Raw genomic sequence first — 17,607 nt, 5'->3', positions numbered from 1 at the left:
AAAAAAAAAAAAAAAAAAAGATTACATTGCTAAATCAATTTAGATCAAAGGACCACTTTTCATGTTTGACTTTATTGTATTTTCAACAGCCTCTACAGCAATAGCGATAAGCGCGATTTTATGCTGCACTCTATGTATTTTTGCTTTCATACTCTTGAAGGTCTCAATCCTGTTAATAAAGCTGAAGAAAGTGCTTTTGATTATCTGTCAAACAAAAATGTAGTGTCCTATTTGCACAGATACAGCACACCAGGCAATAGATTTATGTCAAGATGTGGGAATAATCCATTTTAAATCAATTTGGAAAAAATAAAGTAAAACAGTGGACAAATCGTATTAAATTTCATTTGTCTTTTGGCTATAAGTGGCATTGAAGAATCACCTTTTCCAAGTCTATCATTATTAAGTTGTCTTCCATTGATATGTTGAGGAATGGAATGATCCTTTAGCATGCAGTAACTGATGCTGGACATATACACTGCTGCTAGAATAACATACCAGTGTTGCGTTATAGCAGCTCAGCCCAATACTATAAAGTCTTTTAAATCCAAAACACATCCACTCGCTGACTCAAGGGCAAAAGCTTTTTAAATAAATCTGCAAATGAAAGGTTGCAGCTCTTTAGTGTATACCCACTAGATATGATGATCATTAATGCTGTGCATAGATTTCATCTCACATACAGTGCCAGAGGTAACACAAGTGGGAACATTTATCACATGTAATAACCAGATATATTTTGGACCCAGTTCCTCTGTTCACATGATTTCCCAAATGTCTCTTCCTTAGCTCCGTTTATCAATATATTTTTGTTCTGGTTTCCTCTTCTTATTTTTTTCTTATACCTCCGAGGGCCGCTGCTGAATCTATTTCTTCCATTGTAATCTGATTCCTCTAATATATTCCAGGGATGCTTATTCAATTCCTCACCACGAGTGGCAGCTCAATTTCCACTGTCGTATTTTACCATTTTCCTCACTGTCAGCAATTTATGGCATTTATAATTAATTAGAATTATTTTACCACAAAACAAAATATCAAACTGTGATGTGTTTTATTCTGCATCAGTAGGGGAAGTCATCTATAAAACCTAGCAATGCTGTTTTGTCAAAACAGGTTAAACCCATAACTCTTTAAAGTATGAAGGAACAATCTAAGGTTCCTTTGTTACTGGGGAAATACAAGTCATTATAATCATGCTTGAGTAATAGCAAATCTTCAGCTGCTGGGAAAATACAGCGTACTCTGCAAACCTAAAAGTGGCCCTCAGGCTGCTGACCACCGAATTCCAGCTTTGTAATAAATCCCATAGTAATGCAGTAAATGAATTATTTTACAATATTGTAATATCCATGTTAAATCATCAAGTGACTTTTGCATTTTTACTCATTTTTTTTAGGTATTGAATAAAGCCCAAATTAAATCTTAGAAATAGATTATCTTTAAGATAAAAATTGTACTAACTATGTCTTATTCCATTGTTTTATGTCCACTTCCCTCATACAATGGATTTTCATATGCAAATACGGTACAGGCAAAATAGTAAAGCTTTTGAACAGTAGATTGATGAACGACCAGGTAGAACGACAACTGTTAACTCCTATGGAACAAAGCACAGCTTGGTGCTGCTTGCTTGGCCTCTGTTCTCCATAGGATTTAATGATGCTGTGTACAGTGCCCATGTGCTTTCTGTCACTGAAAACGATCACAAAGGCTATTTCCAGCGACATTCCTCTGACGTCCATCGGATTTCTATACGTGGCTTTGCACCCATTGGTCTTGGTAATCAGCAGTCAGTGACAGACCAAAATGGACACATCCTACCCTGCACTACTGTCTTTGTTGGGGCAGTTATGCTAATGGGAGTGTTGATTACTCAGCTACGCCAGTACAGAACACTAGAGGATCAGGGAAGGAAGTAGATTTTCACTGAACAGAAAAAGTATTTTATACCATTTCAAAGCAACCATTAATCACAATTAAAGCAGAACTGTCATAAAAAAAGTCATTAGGAAAAACAGTTGGGCTTAGTTGCAGCAGACTAAGGATATGTACACATATTGGATAACTGCTGCTGCTGAAAATGATGTTTCGTGTTAGTTTCCAGTGACGGATGAATACATGAGTGCTGTAAACGCAGCAATGTTCTGTTCTATGGAGAGAGGGAAGACAAGTGAGTGGCACCCATCTCCTATACACAGTAGTCATTCCCAATCAGTCGTTCATTGATCAGCCAGGACGGATCAATGAACATCGTTGGAAGACCACTGTATACATGTACAATTTTATTAATAGCAATCATTTGATGTGTGTACAAAGCCTAAGGTTTGTTTTCTAAAGTATTAGGCTGGCAAAAAAAGGAAATTGGTATGAAAATTAGAAGACGTTTTACAAGATCCTCTGATTTTTATGCACACTCCCGACAATTTCCCTAAAATCCCACCATGCAACTGGTTAAGCAGCCATATTTGGTAGACATTTTTCCCTAGAGGGTTGTACATTGACACTGACTAGCACAATATGCTGAAACCTGTTGTTCTTGAACAGCTAGTAGGCTGCCGGTTGCTCAGTGTTGCTTGTGAATGTGCCAAGAAAATAACCTTCAGAGAAGAATGGCTTTTGATTAGAAGATATGCAAAGGAGAAATGCTTGTATTTATATTGTTCTTAGGGAAAAAAAATCAATATTGGCGAATAAATTATTCAGCAATAAAAAATAAATATTTTATAAATAGTGGTTTGTCTATGGTACACACTTTATTAATTCCGGCATATATTTATGTATAGAAAGTGTTTTCCATTCTGCGCTATGACAAATTAATTAAATTACTATAATGGTTTTTAAAATTAGAACTGCTCTGTCGAACTAATTAAATAAAGAATGATTGCACCACTTTCTACAGATGCAGCAGATGTTTTTACGCCCGCTTCATTACTTTGTTTCTGCAATGCATTTCAATGTCTAATCTAACGTCGCAACCAACAATGTTTTGGTTATCTGACGAGCACATAATCAATGTGTTCTTGCCACAAATATTTTATCGGATTAGCATGCTTGCTATATGTAATGAACATCTCCTCCGCTAATTGGGAAATAAATGCTGTGAACGGATTTATTTTGCATTACTGCATGATGTTGTTGTGTTTTCTTTAACAAACAGGAACATTTTATAATGACTTCTGTATCACACCATCTTCTGGATGCTGCTGGTCATTCAAAAGGTCTTAACCCTCAGCCGTTTATGACTGGTCTGCAAGAAATGTTAAGAAAAGGTCATTCTACTTTCCTAGTGTACTGACAATTGTTTGTTTCATTCTCGCTACCACCCTTCATTTGCCTCCATCTTCCTTTCCACTACTGTACTGTTTTTTTCCTTTTTCCTTAATAAAGCCTAGAGTAGAAAAGTCTTTACTCTGCCAGAATGATGCAGAGAAGGATCTTTGCTCTCTATGTGGTGATCTATCTGCAGAGCTGTGACAACCCAACCAACTACCCCCTAACCTACCGCCATCTTGCCCCAAATCTAAAAACCTCCATATAGCAGGAAACATAAGTTATAGAGGAGCTACGCTATATATGTCTGACTCACTATATGCCCAACGTCTAAAAAGACCACTGTTTACATGAAAAGAGCAAAAGTACTTCTCTGTAGTTCGCTGGTAAGGAACAGACTTTTCTACTCTGTAGCTGTGGCTCTGAGGTTTTGTTGTGATACACCTGGAATGCATATTTGCTAACTTAATGCTAACTTAAGCCAAAATATTAGTTTGGATTTTTTTTTCTTGTCCTTTATGTTATTTACATGACTCCCCTTTCTGCCCTATGTACATACTCTCTTTCTGTCACTAAGAAAACACCACCTGCCTCTCTGATCCATACAGACAAAACATCTTTGGACCTGGATTAGTCCCAACAAATTGAAAAATAAAAACTCACAGGCAAGGAGTCATCAGCAGTACGTCATATTCGGTAAGTACTTTATTCACATCCTGACACAGGTTATCAGACATAAAAGCACCTTGAAACATTTCATACCACCAGTCAATAGGCTGACCTATGCTTCCCACAAATGGTGCAAGAAGACTAGAGTGGAGCTTATGGATCTCTCTAAACTCCTATTCTCATATTTGGTACAGTGTTATCTTATGATATCATCCCCACATTTCTGCAGTATTGTATGGTCTGCTATTATACCCTTGATTTTTATTTTATTCAGTATTTCATTACTTTCCCCATTTTTGTCAAAGCACTACATGCACCCCTAATAAAGCGACTTTGAACCTTATTTTATTTAGCATACTGTTACCGGCTCCAATATGTACATCACCAATATGCCTTTAAATTGTATTTTTTTTAACATTTTTTTATTCTTCACTGACTTGAATTTTAACCTGTTCAATATTAACAATTTAATTCATTGTTATTGTGTATTTAGTTTCATATTTGCTACTGCAAATATTTTTTAGGTAAAAAGTGTGTAGTGTGGTGGGGTGCTTTATAAAATAATATGTGCCGGATATTATGCATTAAGTTGTGTCAAAAGTACAGTGACAGAAAAAAAAAAAAAACACAATGTAATACATTTCCATCCTTTGAACAAAACTAGCTTGAGATACACTTTAATACAATGTGTGAGTACCTCTAAGGAGAGGGGTGCAGTGTGGTTAGGGAAGGATGATCCTAATTCAGAGCTCCACGCTGAGAATGTCTATGCTAAAGAATCTGTGAAACAATCTCCAAAATCTGTTTTTAAATTTACACAGCGGTGTTGTCAGACCTGTTTCAGTTCTCCCTTACTGTGCTACAGAACACAACCCCTTTAAATAATGGAGAAGGGCAGAGGGAGAGGTGTACTAAAGATCACCAGGGGAGGAAAGGCTCACTGCTATTTTAATAATTCACTGCATGTCATATAATACATATTGTTCTAGTTGTTCTTTTTATTGTATACTATCAAAAGCAAGCATATCATTGCTATAGCAAAATGTTCACCTCAAATACATTTAGATCCAAATTTTACCTATTATGGAAAAGTAATTACAATTCTCATGTGGGCAAAAATCAACACATAGAAAAAAAGAGATAATACAATTCTGATGTATCAGGATTTTCCTATTTAGATGAGCTTATTGTTTTACATCAAAAGTTCTGTTTTCTCAGTGCATTTTCCTATTATTCACCCATGATATTATATTTCTGTTTTGCCCGGGAGGTATGACACACTGGCTTGGTCTGCTGATGTATAAATATTTTTTTTGAGTGGTTTGTCATTTCACTGATGCTTTTCCACTACTGTTTAAAATGTTTTGAAATTTCTGACTAGTTTGACAACTAAAAGTATCACTGATGGGTATAGTCCGTGTGCTTGGCTGTCAAGAGAGCTAGAGACCTCAAATGACTGGATGGCGGTTTTCCCCGTTGCTGAGTCCCTGACCTATGGTGTCAGTGACAAGGATTGGTCTGGAGAATATTTTCAAGACTAATGCTGTCTAAAATTAAAAGTTTGGTTTGGGGTAAAAATAAGTCAAAACTAATTACGTTTACTGTATAACTAAAGGCAAACATAACATGTGCTCTGTCAGTAGCATTACCGTGGCGGTTGTACTTTTTCTGTGTCCCCTCTATAACATAGTTTATTACCTGCTAAAAGCGATGCAGTGCAATAAGACTGCAGTGTAGTCACCGATTCTTTGTGTCTGTGAACCTTACGTTGAGCTACCTGCTCACCTGTGACTGCCCATAAGAAAAGAATAGGGCAGCCGAAATCGGTTCAGTATGAATGAATGGGTAAAGCTGTAAAGTTGTAAAATATTTAAATGTTCCTTTATTAAGAACCACTTCAATTGTTGGGGCAGCCAAGAGGCTGGCAAGGTGCCAGATGCTTGGAGTTATGCAGGAATGGCTGATTTACTATTGGCTGCACTCTAAATGCAAGCTTCTGGGTAGAAAAAAAAAGAAATTAAAAAAATTAAAAAGAAACTAAGCCAATCAAAAAAGCAGAGTATGAGACACAGAAGGTATTCTGTTAATGTACAGAAAGACCTCAGGTGGTCATAAGTAGTGTTGGACGAATATCTCACTATTCGATTCGGCAGCTATTCGATCGAATAGGGAGATATTGCTCAGGTTATCGAATGCTGAATTTGAACCTCATTAAAGTCAATTGTGGGAGAATTCAGGTTTTTTTAGGAACTGTGAAGAACTGCAAGAGAAATCAGGGGAGCAGAGCTGAAAGCTCAGCTCCCCTGATTGCTCTTGCAGCCCTTTACTAGTTGTATGTGTTCTTGGATAGAGTTTCTGTGTTCCTGGATTGAGCACACTGTTCTCAATGATTGCGACCATGATTGCGATCATTGAGAAGATTCCTGGGGCACTAGGGGCTAAATGGGGACAAGTTTCCCCATTCATTCACCTCTAGTGCTCTGTGATTGGCTGGGGAAAGGAAAAACCTGAGGACGCTTGAGCTGTCATCAGGGTTTACCTTTCCTCAGCCAATCACAGAGCACTAGAGGTGATGAATGGGGAAACTTGACCCCAGTTGACCTCTAGTGCCCGGGGATCCCACACTTACAGGAGGAATCTGTAATTTCTGGGATAACCTGTAAAAAAATAAAAGTTAGTTACACAAATCCCACACGTTCAATAAATTACTTTAACATTAATTTTTTTTAACAAATTTTTTACACACAAATTTGTGCCATCCAATCCCGTGTTTTTCAGGTCGAGTCTATCCGAATTTGAACAATCATATTCAGGTCGAATAAAATGACAACCGAATTCGAACACCAACACTAGTCATAAGTATAAGATGGCATTGTTGGAATATTTTAGCAATTTTGGCAGATTGAAGAAGTTGCATACTAAAATGAAAATTGAATTTTTTTTAACATCACATAACAAAATATAGTTTTTTTTTTATTTAAAGACAGATTATTTTTAAAATAAGATTTGTTATTGCTAACAGATATATCTGGCAAAGCTTCAGTTCCTTCGCCTGGCAATGCACCCCACTGCTGTACTGTATGAGGTCACCTCAGTGCTTTCAGTCACACCCATTCTGACAACGTGTATAGAAGAAGAATAATACAATCCAGAAATAGATCTCTTTGTATCACACACTTGTGGCTTGACTTCTTCCAACCCCGGTGTCACCACCCTGCTGCCTATTATCATCATGTAAGGTACTCCAGATCAGAGAAAGATTTCATGTACAATAGAACCCTATTGATAAAATTACCTGAGCTGTCTCCCAAGTTGCTAAACCTTAAACAACATGAGCAGCAAATAGCAAACAAAAAGCAACAAAGAGAGAGGAAAACTTCTGGATGAGTAATCAGGTTCATGGATGGACTTACTGAATGTGGTGGGCCTATTTATTAATGTAAAACAAAAAATTTAATTAAAAAAGGGTGGATTAATATGTGCAAGGTATAGTAGTCCTCCCAACTTAACCTGCATACAGTTACATTTTTGTCACTGGAAATTATATTTCTGGATCGTTTCCAATAGCAGTAATATTGAATGGGCACTGTGCACACAGCTCTGTTCAGTTCTATAGAGAGGAGAGGGGGGAGGACGTGTGGGAGTCACCTCGCTGTGTCCTCCTCTTTAGGTTTTGACAGCAGTAATTCCCATCCGGTCATTTTGTGATCTACTGTGGCAGATTGCTAAATAGCATCAGAGGATGCACACTAGATTTTGCCCATGGCAATCACAACCTTTTGTCCTGGTCAATATGGTAAATAAATATCTAGCCTGTTTATGGAGCATAATTGTACTATATTGAAGTCAGTGATTGACTGTTATGCCTGCACTGCTGTCAGTTTCTGAATGTTGTGGTTGTCGTTTGTATTACTTTAATAAATCCTAAATGTAATAGATAGTCTGTAAATTCCTAATAGCATTGGATTGGAACCAGTGCCTAAATGCTGGCTTAGAGGGTTAAAAATGTGAACATGCAAAGTTAGTAGTTGAGATAGAAATATGTTTCATGTTTCACACTGCATATATTATTTACATTTTGTACAGTTCACAAGGTCAGTGTTTCAGAATTATATATTTTTTTTATGTGGCCATAAAAGTAGCAGATAAAATATATTTATAGTGATTAAAAAAATGGATAAATGTATTAAAGGGCTGTATTACTAACATGTCTGTTTATTGTCCTTGATTGGTCCAGGATTAGGATTTGGCAGGATTGCTGAGCAATTTTGAAAAACTAATAAACTTAGTAATAGAATAGTAATTTTTTACTATTATTTTTTTTAGCAGATTCAAGTGAACTAAACAGAACTTCTCTGCAAGGCTTTTTCAGCCTTATTTCCTAAAAAAGCCTATTGTAGGCAGTAAGCATCGAGGGGTGGTAAACCCCACGGCAAAATACTATTAGTCTGCACCTAGCCTTACTGCATGCTTTGTGTAGCTCAAAACTGTATTTATATAAATACAAGCGTACTGTAATAGTCCAAATATGACTTGGGGTCACCTCCCGTAGGTGATCAGACTAGGGTAGAGAAAAGCAGCATATTGCAACAGTACTGCAGCACAAAAAGCAGGCTTATATAGGGAGAGATTGCAGATTAGTTCATTAGCGTTTTACTTCTCCTATGTCCAATAACAGGGTCAGGGTGCAAGGAGGCCTGTAAGTGTTCCTGAGCTGGAGCATAGTAAAATCAGGTTTTATTCCCAGCCAGACAAGGCTATGATATGTGGTGGAGCTGTGTAGATCTCAGAACTGCATAGGCTACAGCTTTACTATGTATGTTATGAAAACTGTTAAAAGCGCACAAAAAGCCTGTTTTTTTTTTGCATGTGTATCAATGTTTTCAAGTGTAATGCACATTAATTTATGCACAAAATGTTACCTTCACTAGCACAACATTCTTAACTAGCTACAGTACTAAACTAGATTTCTATAACAAATACATTTTCACACATGCAATTTACATATATTTAACCCCCCCCCCCCCCCCCAGCGGTTCATTTTTTTCCGGTTTTATATATCTAAAAGCGGTACATTTTTCATGAAAATTTATTTTACAGTATATTATAATAGTATTAGTATAATAAAGTTTGAAACACAAAATCATGTAAAAACAATAAATTGAATAAATTAAAAAATCTATATATTTAAAAAAAATTAAATTAAAAAAAAATACATATTATACTTATACTAATAAATATACTGTAAAATAAATGTTCTTGAAAACAATGTATAACTTTTACACATATAAATCCAATGTATTGCATTCAATACAGTTATTTTGTATTGAATGCAATACAAATAAATTTTGAATTTCCTGCCCCGCCCCGCCGGCAACATACACACGCACCAACATCACCGGGAACTCCCCGGGGACTCACTGGATGCAGAAGCCGGCCGGAGGAAGAAGGAAGAGGACAGAGATTGTGGCGATGGACGGCGCGGGAGTCACACTCGGGGTTACCTCTAGGGAGGTTCACAGGTTCTATGGCACATTGGCAAATAGAGATGATGCATTCCTCCATTGTGGCCAGAGAAATGTTAATACGTACCCGGCAGGTTCACATCTTCACTGCTCAATTTGTCATCTGCAACCCCTCTTTATTGTACAGCACTAGGTAATATGTTGGCGCTATAAAAATAAACAAAATAATAAAAGTAATGTTGGGCAAGGAAAGATTAACTATGGTTCACTGCGGTGGGTTAAAGTGGACCTAAACCTCACATTTCTGTCCTGATTGCTGCGGCAAAGCCTCATGGCATACCTACGTCACGCATCCTTTTTCATTTTGGGTTTAGTTCCGCTTTAAGATTCTGAAGCACTTGGCTCTTTGCCCTATTAGATAAACCCATCAGATGTTTCATTAAAGGAAGTGATCAGGTTCCTGCATAGGGGGGTCCTGTACAAGATGTGAGAGTGAAGCCTCATTCAGTGTTAATTCCCCAAAGTGAACATTCAGAATCCACTATGCTGTGAGCTGACTTCAACAGAGGGAATTCTAATGGATTGTACTTAGGAAGCAGGACTCTTTTTGCTGAATATGTCCAATATTGGACACTATTCTATGTATATATGGTATTTCTTTGCATGCAAGACTATTTAATAATTCATCAGAAACATAGAAATATGCTTTCAGCATTACATGCTAGAATGTATGAAGCTGCTATATAAATTTTGTTTTTAAATCTACAGGTTCTGGGACCACTAAGCTTGCTTATCTATATCTAATGAATCATAGCTTACTTAAAAAATTCACCCATTTATAACTTTGAATTCAATACGCTAATGTGTGTTATGCACTAATGTATGAATGGGCTTCCAATGCACCAAAACCTAAAAAATGCATTGCTGCAACATAAGTGTATTGTGGAAATGTGTTGCAATGTTATACAAAATGTGATTTATCATGTGTTTTGTCTTTGCAATGCTATAATGTGAATGGGCTCCATGGGTGTATTCATAAACTACTCCCGATTGGATTTGCCCTTTACTTGGTTTGAAGATACAGCATTTAATATTTTGACTGCTTAGCTCTTCCAATATTTAGCCACTAGGTACCAGAACAAGTCTTTATTATGCAATAAAATGACCAATGCATAGATATTTGAATGGCTTTGAATGATCCTACAGCTGAATTATTAGGTTACAGGTACAGGTTATTGGCCCTGACATCACTGGCTGTGGATGTGCAGTGTTAGTACATAAGTAGGAAAGCAAGGGTAAAGCTGAGGTCCTGGATATTGTAGTTTTCAAAATAGGTCAGCAGTTAGGGCTACCATATTTCTTTCCCTATAGGTCCCTATAGGTGTAAATGAACAAAATTATATTCTATATCACTGGGATAAGGTGAAAGATCTCAGCCATTGGCCAAGGCAATGGACTCCAGACTCTGGTTAGCATAATTTTGCAGATATACAATACATGTCTGCTATCAAATTAGAACAAAATCATTACACTCTGCATTACACATAAATAGAGCATAAATGAGGATACATTTTTAATAACATCTATTTATCTATTAATATATACACCCAAGATTAACTCAACTTTCATATGAGATTCAACCATTTCACATAAGATACAGGTATAGGTAAACCTTGGGTAAAAATTGTGTGAATCTTGGGTAAAAACATTGACTAATGGACCCGAAGGTCTAATATTGATTTTGCATTGCACAGGCTGGATGAACAAAGGAAACTTTCAGTGATAGATGGTGGCTGTCATCCATGATAAGGAACTGTTTGATGTATTTAATAAAAGATCCATCTCGTATGATGTCAAAGCTTTTTTGTTTTACTACTACGACATTGGATGGCAGATGTATGTGATGGCAGACACAGCTGAGCCTAATACTTAATAATATATATATATATATATATATATATATATATATGTATTTATTTATATATATATATATATATATATATGTTATCATTGGTATACAGTTCAGGCAAAGCAAGCATTGTGATTGGTTGCTGGATGGCAAATTATCCCCACTGTGTGCAGCTTTAGCGAGCCATATGCCTTGTACCCCAAACCTACCCAATATATAATGAATGTTTGTTGCTCGATTAATAAAGCATCCAAAATAACAAATGTGTTGAACCATAGCAGCTAATCAACATAAATCTTCCCTTGAAAATTAATAGAAAGTGACATCTGATTAATAGGTGTGGGGCTATATTACTAGTCATTACAGGTATTACTTTTTCTATTCCTACCCAAAACTCCTATAGAGTAAAAAAAGAAGATAAAAATGCTTTCTTATGTGGAGCATAATTTAATAAATCTTCTCAAGACTGGGGAAGAGAGATTAATATTGGAGAACCTGGGTGATCCAGCAAACCTGTAACAGATTTCTTAAAATAATTTGCTAACAATTAGCAAATGTTTTAAATACTGGATCAGATCACCTAGCTTTCTTCATGATAATCTTATCTTCTTCAGTCTTGGAGAGCTTTAATAAATCAGACACATTGGGCCAGATTTATTAAAGCTGGAGAGGATACATTTCATCAGTGAAGTTTGGTGATCCAGCAAACCTGGAATGGATTTTTTCAAAGTAATTTGCTATTCGCTAGCAAATGTTTTTAATCCTGGACCAGATCCATTCCAGGTTTGATGGATCACCCAGCTTCACTAACAAAAGTGTATGCTCTCTAGCCTTGGGGAGCTTTCATAAATCAGGCCCATAGCAATCAAGCACATACTCCCAAATCCCAGCCTGTATGTGAAAGTAGTATGTGCTTGTTGAAGATTCTACTAATAAAAATAATAATGATAATATTAATACCCATGGCACAGTATGTATATTATTAAAGCATGTTCTCCTACCAATATATATTGCATTTATTGACTTATGCACATGATATCATCTACAAAACCTGCATGCCCTTAATGAAAATAGGTGTGAAAACTGTTTCGAACAACACGTATGGCCTAAAATCACACAGTAAATTAAATTTACTGAGAGCGGTTAGAGGAAATGATAACAAAACATGCTATATGGAGTCACTTTTTTATTCTGCACTGGAGTTAATAGAATTCAGTGTGATGTGTTCTTATTTTAACACTAGGTAAGTTTTAGCACTGCAGTCATAATAAAGTTCTATAAATCACAATGGGAGTAGCTGTAGTATGGATGTGAGTGCCAATATAAGAAGAGTATTAGCTCATCCCTTTGTGAATTTTCAGTGTTATTGCAGGAAAAGGGCTTTATGTCTGTTCCAAGGTCAACACTGCCCTCCTGTGGTCTTTACAGCAAACTGCAACCTTCATCTGTAAAGCTGGCACAACAAGCTGAACATGGAAACTGAGATGAGCAGACATCCAGCTAGTGACTAATGTTCCACAATGCCTGCCAAGAAAGATGGCAAAGTTGGCGTGCTGGCAAAATATGCTGGAACTTATGGCTCTTCAACAGATGGCTCTGAATCAACAAGTTAGTGCAAAACCTGACATTTTTTTGGCAGCATGCTGATTTATAAAAAAAGAAAAAATGGAAGCAGTTGACCAAAGCAACCAATCATAAATGGAGTTAGCAGCAGAATGTGTTAGAGCTTGTGTGCCCTGGATGCTTTGCATTTACCTGGATGGATTTAAACATATTCCAATCCAATGCCAGTAATAGCAAAAGGTCAAGCTTGCCATCAGTGTAAAGGCCTGGGGCATGCAGAAGTTAGAGAAATGCAATGCAATGCAGTCTCAAATCTTTCATCTTCATTGCATCATTTATTTAGGTCTGCTGACCTAATGGTGTAGAGATCTGATATGAATAATGTGTAATTCATGTACACAGGCCTGCTCCATACTCACCAGAAGGACTCAAGACTAAGTACCCTAGCTTTGTTTTACCCCCAATTAACTCAAGTTCCAGGTTACATGATCCCCAGGCATGGAGTAGATTGACTGCTGGGTATGCAGGAGCTAAGCATAGATAGACAAGGAGCTGGGGAGACTCAGTAGAGAGAGACATTGGTAGGTGGGAGAAATTGTCTCTGGACACCCTATTGTATGATGTGACCCTAAATATTCAATGTCAGTACTTGCAGGGATTGGGTCAGTACTAGCTCAGCAGAGAGCATGATGTGTATGTCTCATACTCTGCTGATGACATTTGTGCAGGGTATCCCAAGTTGTTCTCAAGTATAGACCAATAATGCACTGACCATAAAATGTTGCTGCACTGCTGAGGGTTCATATTAATCCAAATTCATATTTCCGAATACAGAACACAAAGGGAAGATTTTCTTAGTGTTTATGTATTTATTGCATTGTGAAGTGACAATGGTGTGTCATTGTATAACAGCATAGTTGTCAACAATCAACAAATCTGTTGGGCAATCCCTGGGTTTGTGAAGTGCAAGATATAGGGCAATAATGCAAAGTGGCAGGAGGTGCACCTTGTACTAAAAAAATGCCAATACTGTCGAGTGACAGCAAAATTCTGCTAAATAGTAAAATTATGATTGAGAAAGAATTATGAAGGAGGGAGAAACAATCCAGAATGTAACTATTGGACAGTATTGATTTTTAGCTATGCCCCTATGCCAACCTTTATTTAGCATGCGCTTCAAAATATTTCCATGTACACAAACCTTTAAGGCTCTATTTAAAAAATAGAGAATACTACTAAACCATACTTGCTTGCTAGGAACAACAGCTAATCCTCCATGCAAATCAGTTTCTGTTGAAAATGATATGCCCATGAATTCTGAATGTAAACACTTCAATACTAGATCTCAACATCTGGCAAAGTTTAGAATTATATCTCATAGCAAACTCTGAATAATGAGAAGGTGCACCAAGAAACTACTGTGTGTTAGTGCCTTGAGAGTAAAAACCGGTGGAAATTGGAAAGCTCTCTGATAAATCTTGCTATTCAATGATACAATAAACTAGAATATAATTTTTACTGCTTGCTAATTTCTACTATATTACCTGATGATACACTTGTATAACAGAACAATCCTGAAATAGCAGTGGTTATCAGACTGCTTCTGTCCAACTTATGTCTGTAGGCAAACCCATTTACTGCACCAGTAATAGCTTTTTTACAGTATACAAATTTAAATACTTTTTAAGTGCTGAATTGAAATATTTAAAACAGTTCTCCAGACACAAACATAAAAATAAAAAACATAAAAAAACATAAAAATTAAAGCTCAAAACAAAATGGCAAAATAGGATTCACTTTGAATCCAGAGATTTTCTGCAGATCTTTTGTTTTCCTGGTTTGGAATGTTCTACTTCCCATGGCCAGTATATCTGAACCCACATCCTCTGCACCCATGTCATCCTGGATTGTACAATAAATAGGAAAGCAACGCAGTAATGAGCACATCTCTCTCCTACCAGCAAGGTACTTGTTTTGTCCTGCTTCTTCCTCTGATTTCTGAACTAAAGATTTTAAATTAATTGAAATGCTTGCATCTAAAAATACATTTAAGTATGTACTGTAATTTAATGATTCTAGAGTTGCATTAGTCTGTCTTTTATATCTTCCTGGAGTTTAGCTTTAGATCTGTCATACAGTAACAGTCATGAAGGTATATTTCGCTTTACATCACTTATGATTGTGAACGTTCCAGGTGACTTGTTTGATATATCGACTTTGGTGCAGTGCCACATTAATTTTAGCTCCCCTAATTTAGAAAATCTTTAACAGTAAATAAAAAAAGAGTACATAGAGATATTACATTATATATGAATTGATTTTGTGACAGATGGCCATTTCCCCAAGCACTTTTATGTGTAATCTGTCAAGCAAAGTCCGTTTGTTATCGGCTACAGCTATCCTGAAACTTTTACAGGTCTGGAGACTGAGCTCTATAAATGACCAGAATTTCTGATTAATTGTTTTTTTACAAAAAACAAGTTCTCCGCCACGGGATGCACAATAAGCTCTATAATTATATTACAGTTTAGAAAAGTCTTTGTACGAAGTGCAAAATCAGGTCTCCATCACTTTTATTTTAGGTTCCCAACATTCCATCAATTTTTATTTTCTGCAGTGCTTTTTTTTAATAGAAAAGTATGCTTAAAGTGAAGGGTAAGTTAAAAACTGTGGGAAGAATTAGAACCACTTTCAGGTTATAACAAAATCTGAGTGGGAGTCAGAACTCATATCTTTAAACGTTTAAATAGCTTAGATTTGGAGTTCATTATTATTTGGCTAAGCCAATCCAGCTGGTTGACATTGACAGCTATAATTGTCTGGATTGGCAACTCTCTACAATGGTCTTCCTTGTCTTTTTCAACTTGCTTCTACTTTCTGTTTATTTAAAAACCCGTCTTTTCGGACTTACCTTCTTCTGTCTCCTAAAACCCTCACCCTACCAAATCCAGGGGTAAAGATAAAGTGTTTATATTAATAAAAAAACTGCATGGGGTCCTCTTTATTAAAAAAAAACAGACTATTAAGTTTGGTACCTTCCTGGATAGGAAATAGGGGGAAACAAGCATAGTTATAAAAGGTTCTCTAGAAGTATATAGCCTCCTTTTTGAAAAATCTCCCCGCCTACACTAAACAATGCCAAAGACCACAAAAATATTATTAAACCAATATTTTGCCGGGCCTGGCAATGTCCAAAGATGAGATCCCACTAAGATCCATACCATGCCGACTGCTTCTGCTGTCCAATGACAGCTCTGCTCACCTGCTGAATAAATGATAATGTACTGCATTTTCATTTGTGGGCTAAACTTTTCATTTACTTGCACTTGATTGGGTATTCCTTTCAAACTGAGTTTTCACCACAATCTGTAAGCCAAGTGAATTATCTTTTGCAAGGTGATATTCACCTAGTTAAGTATACAGCCCAAATTCCTTTAGTAAATCAGCCACAATACCTCACCAATAATGTTACTTAGAGGCATAAGAACTTGTCAGATAGGTAAACTTTCTGGCATCTGCCAAAACTGTTTTGGGTTGCCCTTTTTCAGGTCAAGCTATTTATTTGCTGATGGTGTTCCACCAATTCAAATGTATAGAATCTAGGATTATTCCAAATAATCTCCTGGATGAGATTCCATGATGTGACATTGTTCTTAAAATTATTTATTCCATGGTGCAATTAAAACTGACTGCAAATAGTCCACGTTTCTTGTTCAGGAACAGTCTTCAGTCATGAAACTTCCATAAGGTAAAGTAATTGTTCGGTACATTCATCAGCTCTTATGATGGTTAAGCTCTGTCCACCATTCGAGTGAAATGTTCTGCTACTACAACATTATATGTATATATTGTTTCCACAGAATTTTCAGAATAAGAACCTTTTTTCTTTCATAAACCTTAGGCTGTGTGTCCTAAATCTGTTTGTAAGAGATGTCCACAGTGTGAAAATCTCAGTTTAGGTTACCCTGTTTCGCCAAAGCCTTCTTTTTCCCCTACTGCATACAGTTACCCCTCCATGCTGATCCAGTCATGCCCATGGTTCACTCATACTTGTATTTACATTATAAATTAACTTTAAGACTAAAAATCAATATTGTCTCGATTCCTTAGACTCAACAGCAAAAAAAACCAAAAAAACTATAACGCATTGTACATCCATGATGAATTTAACTGCATATTCTCTGCATATATTCCTTGGGGGTCAACATATGTGGTAAGCTGAAGTGTTGGCTCAACATGGCTTCAGGTCCAGTCTTCAGCTCTGTGAACTGTGTGCTAAAAACTGTGTGCTAAATACAGTGGTACCTCGGTATAAGTCCGCTTTGGAATAAGTCCAACTTGGTATAAGTCCTGTTTGGACACAAAACATTTTGGTATATAACCTTTGCTTGGTATACAACCTTTGTGCTAGAACTTGTTTGGGCCAAAATGAGTCATAACACCTCACGCTACCCTTGTTTACCTTATTTATTTACCCTTATTTACCTCTCCCTCGATAAAGCCAGGACTGCCCACGAGCGTCAGTACGCCAGTTGCTACCATTCAGTGAACAACCCGCGCTATAACTCTCTGTGAATTACATAACATCTCCTCCTCCTCCCTTCTCAGCACCACGCACTGGACTCTTCTCAGCAAGGTAAAGTGAGATTAAATTTTCATTTATTTCATCTAATTGCCTTTGTATTTATGTATTTTAGTATTAGGCTGTGTTTAAATTTTTATATACAG

General features: G+C 36.6%; 1 protein-coding gene across 1 annotated transcript in view; it reads right to left on the bottom strand.

The window, feature by feature from the left end:
- The window catches only part of ARAP2 (ArfGAP with RhoGAP domain, ankyrin repeat and PH domain 2), a 148,742-nt gene that overhangs the window by 102,049 nt on the left and 29,086 nt on the right, over positions 1-17,607 (bottom strand). The gene's annotated exons all lie outside the window — the stretch shown is intronic.

The sequence above is a fragment of the Pyxicephalus adspersus genome, chromosome 3, assembly GCF_032062135.1.
Source record: "Pyxicephalus adspersus chromosome 3, UCB_Pads_2.0, whole genome shotgun sequence".
Lineage (NCBI taxonomy): Eukaryota > Metazoa > Chordata > Amphibia > Anura > Pyxicephalidae > Pyxicephalus > Pyxicephalus adspersus.
The sequence above is the reverse complement of the archived record's forward strand: the minus strand, read 5'-3'. Positions and strand labels throughout refer to the sequence as shown.